The sequence below is a fragment of the Alligator sinensis genome, unplaced genomic scaffold (assembly GCF_000455745.1).
Source record: "Alligator sinensis unplaced genomic scaffold, ASM45574v1 scaffold1044_1, whole genome shotgun sequence".
Lineage (NCBI taxonomy): Eukaryota > Metazoa > Chordata > Crocodylia > Alligatoridae > Alligator > Alligator sinensis.
The window spans coordinates 246039-252069 of record NW_005842283.1 but is presented as its reverse complement, the minus strand read 5'-3'; positions in this window follow the sequence as shown (position 1 = coordinate 252069).

Sequence of the window (6031 nt, the reverse complement as noted above, 5' to 3'; positions counted from 1 at the left end):
TTGGTTGGTCTTCTGTTTTCATAAGCCTTGTTTAGATGTACCACTGCATGTTGTGATTTCTCTTATTTCTCCACAAATCAAAGATCTCATGATCCCGTTAAATTAGTATTTTCTATATTAACCTTCGCATACAGAGTAGTAATGTGCTAATAAAAATTGTGGATGACAAACTTTGGGAAGCATCATCAATGCAGAGGAGGAACAGAGTACCCGACAAGATAGTTCTGTGCAGATATGTACGTTGGTCCATGGGTTTCTTGTATATGGTGGTCTGTACTGTACTCTTAACTCTAGGCCTTGGTCCCTCCACTCAGGCCTCTGGGCCTTGAGCAAGGCATCACTTCCCCTCCCTAGCCTCAGGTACCTTGATCTCCCTATCCCTCTCTGCACTGGGCTCCTGGCCGTACCTCATTGTATTGTACTGGGCACTAACTGCAGGGTGCCTCACTAGCCCCCTCTGTGGCCTCCTATTTCCCCTTTAGCCACCCGCAAGCCTTAGAAATGGTATCATTCACTGGATCCTTGGCTTTACCTTGATCCACTGGGCCCCTGGCCCTACTTCAATCCATTAGGCCCTAGGTCTGCACTTAGAAACTGTCAGTGCCTCCCCAGCACCCACTGTGGCTGATCCCTATCACTCCCACTAGGGTTCCCTCATTCTAGCCCCCTCTGACCAGTGGTTTCACCTAGGCTCTAACTAGTTTGACCATATTGTTTTTAAGGAAATCTGGGACACTGTCCTCTCCCTTCCACACCCCCTCCCCCCCACTCCAGGTCAGTGGCAATGCTACATGCAGGCAGAGGCACAGGGCACAGTCTGGCAAGGAGGTGGAACAACATGATGCATGCCCAGCCCAGCTGTTCCTGAGCAGTGGCTGGAGGTGTGGGGCAGGCTGGGCTGGTCAATGCTTTAGTGTATCTGCTTTACTCCTACACAGCAGCAGCAGTGCCTGGTCACTTGCCTGTCTAATGTACCATGCCGCTCCTCCTCCTCACTGGACTGTGCCCCGTGGCCCTGCCAGCCTGCCTCCACCTCTGTTTCCAGGACTGTTCACCAACCTGCCAGGACAAGCCTATGAAATCCGGGGTTGCCCTAGCCAAACCAGGACATATGGTCACTCTCTCTCTAACCCCACTAACCTAAGCACAGAATGACCCCCTGCCTCCCCTTCAGCCGTGTCCAGTGCCTTGAGGCTTTTAACAGCCAACCTCAACATGTTATTCCAAAACGAAATACTTAAACCCTTCTGGGTCTCTGAGTCAGCTGGCTCCCGTTAGCTTTCCTGGGTACCTGCATTTGCCATTGTTCCCCTTTCCTGGGTTCACAGGAGCTATTCCCTCAGCATTGCTCAGGAATGGACTAAGCCCTCTGGCCCAGGGGACAGACATCTAGTACTCTAGGCTCCATCCTTTCAGCTGCATGAGATTTTCTCTTAGCCCTGTAATCAGCTTGCACTCACTTGTTATAGTCTCCTCAGCTGCCCTTCCACCACTATTTAGCTACCTCCTTGGAAAAATGCCCTGTAGCTTTTTGCAAAGCAGCTTGCCCCAGAGAAGACCCCTGTCTTTATCTCCCTCAGCTGCTTAATCTTCTGCAGCTTGCCTCTCTCACTTGCCTGCAACACACTGAAGCCCTTAACCTACTGCTCTTTACCTCTTAAAGTATCAGGGGTCAGGGCCCCTTATTACCAGGGATCCTGCTTTTATTTGATTTAAAATAATCCCCAATTTTCAGTTAAAAAAGTAACCCCAAATCCATATTTTTTCTGTGATTTAAATGAAACACAACTAGATAGATAGATAGATAGATAGATAGATAGATAGATAGATAGATAGATGTTTCATTTTAATTGTGGAAAAATGTGGATTTGGGGTTACTTTTTTAACTGAAAATTGGGGATTTTTCTAAATCCGAGAAAACCAGGATCCCTGCTTATTACAGCATCTATGTGAACGTAGGCACATAAATGCAATTTTATTTCACCATGTTCAAGTCCCAAAAATTCATTAATGCATCTACTTTTGTAATACATAAACCCTTTTTTATTAACAGTTTTAGGGACTGAAGCACAGTGGAACAGAATCACAGTTGGGCAGACAGGTCTATTTTATGTGCCTAACAGGTAGAATGAAACTACTGTCATCATACAAGAGTCTGGTGAGATCTCATCTGCAATACTGCATCCAAATCTGGTCATTGATAATCAAGACACTAATTTCAAGTGGAATGGATGAAGAAAAGGGATGATTAGAAGAATGGAGAAATAATCTTTAAAAAAGAGACTAAAAAGTTGGCTTGTTTAGTCTTATACAGTAAAGGCTGAGAGGGGGATATTCACACCCTCTGAATCACAGCAAGAAAACTAACTTGAATTTCAGATGGGACCAACTCTAGTGAGTATTGATCAGTATAATGCTATATAATTCTGTTCAGATGGGTAACAGTGGAATTGACAGAACTGAGTCCCTGGCACCACAGCATTGGTTTAACTTTTCTTTCATTCTGCGTCTTTAACTCACCAATCTCCAATTCCAACATACTATTGTTTGCACACTATGCTATTTTTTCACTTCCTTTTCAGATATAAACCAAATAACTGCTACATCCTGCTCCATACCCTCCTATCATGATGGTTCTTCATCTCTTCCACTCCACCAGGTTCACCTAGTGCATGCCTCACAGTCATGGTCTCATGTGAGAGAACTGTAACAGTTCACACACCTGCCCCTGACTTCAGGTGAAAAGTGGCTTGCATTCCCTACTCCACCTACACTGGCCCTTCTCCATATGTATCCCTGCTTACCTTACCTACCATGTCTTGAAAAAAAGAGTTTCTAATTGACAAAGGTTTGTGGCTTTGCTGGTCCCCTGTTACACTATATTCTTAACCTGAACTCTCCCCTGCCCCTGCTCCTGTTAAGTCCCATGGGTTATTTTTCTGAAGATCGGTCTCTTCATTTTTGAAGTTTCTAATTCCTTCTGAGGATACTCATCACCAAGAATCCTGGTTTTCTCTGAAAAAAAAAATCCCCAATTTTCAGATTAAAAAGGTAACCCCAAACCACATTTTTCCATGGTTAAAATAGAATGCCACTAATATATCAATATATATATAGTGTCATTTCATTTAAACATAGAAAAATGTGGGGTTACTTTTTTAACCTGAAAACTGGGGATTTTTTTTTATCCGAGGAAACCAGGATCTCTGCTTATCACCAAGCTAACCATCTTCGTGGCCTGCTAGGCCTCCCTCTATTTTCCCCAGGAACAGAATCAGTTTCTTCCCATTCCAGTCAGAGCCCTTCTACCCCTCCCTGGCTGCTGTGCTCTTCCTTTATACTATTCTCATGGGCATGGCCTCCAGCCTGCTTGTTTTTTCCTTAAAGGGTCCTAATATAGCACACGTGTTTGAACATTCCCTTCTTACCTGTAATGGGAATTGAAATGGCCCAATTATAGTAACCAGGAGACCGTTTTAAGGAAAGGCATTTTTACTAAAAGAACATGTGCAGAAAAAGAGAAAAGCAGAATGTCAAGCTATCAAAATTCATCTTCCAAAATAAAGAGTGCACATGAAATAACTGGTCTATTGTTTATGCAACCCTCCTTAGCTACCCCCATCCCCCAGTGCTCATGGACCACTTGGCACTTATTATCTTTCTCCCCCAAGTTGGTTACTCCTTCATATAATGGGTTTAGTAAAACCAATAAATAGGGAAATACAATGATTTGTCACTTTTCTACATTTCTCCCTGCAGCACCAGCATGAAACACAAACAAACATAGAAAGAGCTGGAAAGACAGACATAGAAATGGTTGGAAAAAAGCAAATGCATCGCAAGCACAGCTACTTGAGACAATGAAGAAGCCAACAACCTTCCTGGAGCATCAACATCTAACCTTAACATTGAAACACTATTCATAATTCCAAATATACATTTCAAAGTCATTCTTCAACTGTTATAACTACCTAGGGTATAATTACACCGAGGGTATAACTGAACAGGCCTTTTCCTTATCCAAGTGTCCCATTAAAAATTTTAAGCTAGAAAAGCAAGAATCACCCAGCCTGAATGGAGGAATGGCAATCTTATCAGTGTCCTTAGCAACCATAGGAGTAAAAAGTCCATTTTTTGTCACAGAAAACAGTCCAGAGTTTTAAAGATTCTGGTGTCCAGGGCCTTTCTGGTATTTAAATATTGGTGAGCTCATGTAAATACTGGTGAGCCCTCTGAGATGATTAACACGACCTTGCAGAACCATGGAGAACTATCCTTTTCTATATAGGGGAAAGAACTACACATGGGTCTCATCAATAGCCCCCTTTCCTGATCACATGATTTGTGAGAGCAGCATTTTTTCTTAGTAAATGATCAGCTAACCAGTAAAAATCAAGCAAGCAAGTTTCCAGATGAAAATGGCTATTTACTTCACTAGGCCAAAAAGAGCAATCTCTACAATGCTGGGTGAGGTCAAAATCATAGAAAAGTGACTTCTGATGTCCTGAAGTTCTGCTGTCATCCCAGGTCTGCAGAGTGTTGTTGACTGGCAGAGTGCAAAACATGCCCCATTAGGTAAATCTGCCCCAAGATTCGAGAAAGGTGTCTGATTTCAACCTCCTCCCACTCTTCCTAAGGTACCTGTAATGACCTGATTCTGAAGTTGGTACATGACTTCAGGAAGCTGAACAAAAATTTGTCTATATTCATTCTTGTGAGGATCACAGTACCTATAAATGTGTCCCTTGTTCTGAAAGTAATTTGAAAATAGCACTGGCTAGCTCACAGGGATAATACGTGGATGATGGGATGAAGCAAGAGCAATCACAGTAAGTACTTCATGCCACCTCAAAACCCTGCTTTTCATTGCCTTCCAGCTGGTAGCCCAAAAAAGCAGTGCAAAATATCTCGGAAAGTCCATGGGTGTGCTTTTGGAAATCTCATAGGGTGTCTGAGGAGAATACAGGGATCTCTTTATGAAACTCCTCTATGCTGTTTATGGCTGCAGAGATACAAGGCAAAAGCACCTTGACGATAGGATAAGAATATGGTTTGGACAGGGTACTAACATCCTAAAACCTACAACATTTGGCAAGGTATGTACGTCCACTCATTTACTAATACTGTATATGAGTACAAAAGATCCTAAGGCAGCAGTGCTCAACCTTCAGTCTCAAAGTGATATCATCCGGCCCATACATCTCTTCTTGAGGCTGGAAATTTGGCAACAGGGGAGTGGTGACATGATCCTACCTGTAGCAATGGAGGAGCTGCATGACTGTGGCACTTCATTCTGCTACCACTCTTTTGCTGCCAAATTTCTGGACCTGTAGAGAGCCCTGTGGGCCAGATGATACAACCCTGCACTCTGATTCACACTGGTATGAAGGTCACCGTGGTGGGATCCAGTGCACAGGACTGGGCTCACATGTACAGTTGCTTTGTGACTGGATTTGGCACACAAGGCCGGGCTGGGCCACAGACTGACCCTGCATGCCATCCCTGCACTGGGTCAGGCCTGCACACTAACCCCACATGCAGGATCTAACCTGTGGACTGGCCCCACACCATTCATCCTGGCCAGATGGGCGAGCACCACTAGTGTAAGGGCTGGCCTACATATTTATACAGGAAGAAGAATGTGCTGTACCATATATGACACCTTTATCCTAGAATACCTTCATTCACACTGCGGGTCTTATTGGGATAATTACAATAGTAAAAGATTGATATAAGGAAAAAAAGATGTCTAGATGAGACTGAATTGAATTGATTTTAACAAGCAGACAGAAAACACCTTCAAGCACTTTTACATGTCCTTTGATGCGTTCTGATTAGAACACATTGGAGCAGACTCAATCGATCGGGTTTGCTGGACGTTCTACTCAGAACATTCCAGCATGCTGCAGCGTCTCATGGATTCAGTGCCCCTACATTTCAAAATGCTGGTGGTGGCACTTTAAAACTCCTGGAACGAGTCACCAATAAAGGAAGGTGTAATTGAAAATAATTTCGACTTTTTCTATTTTCT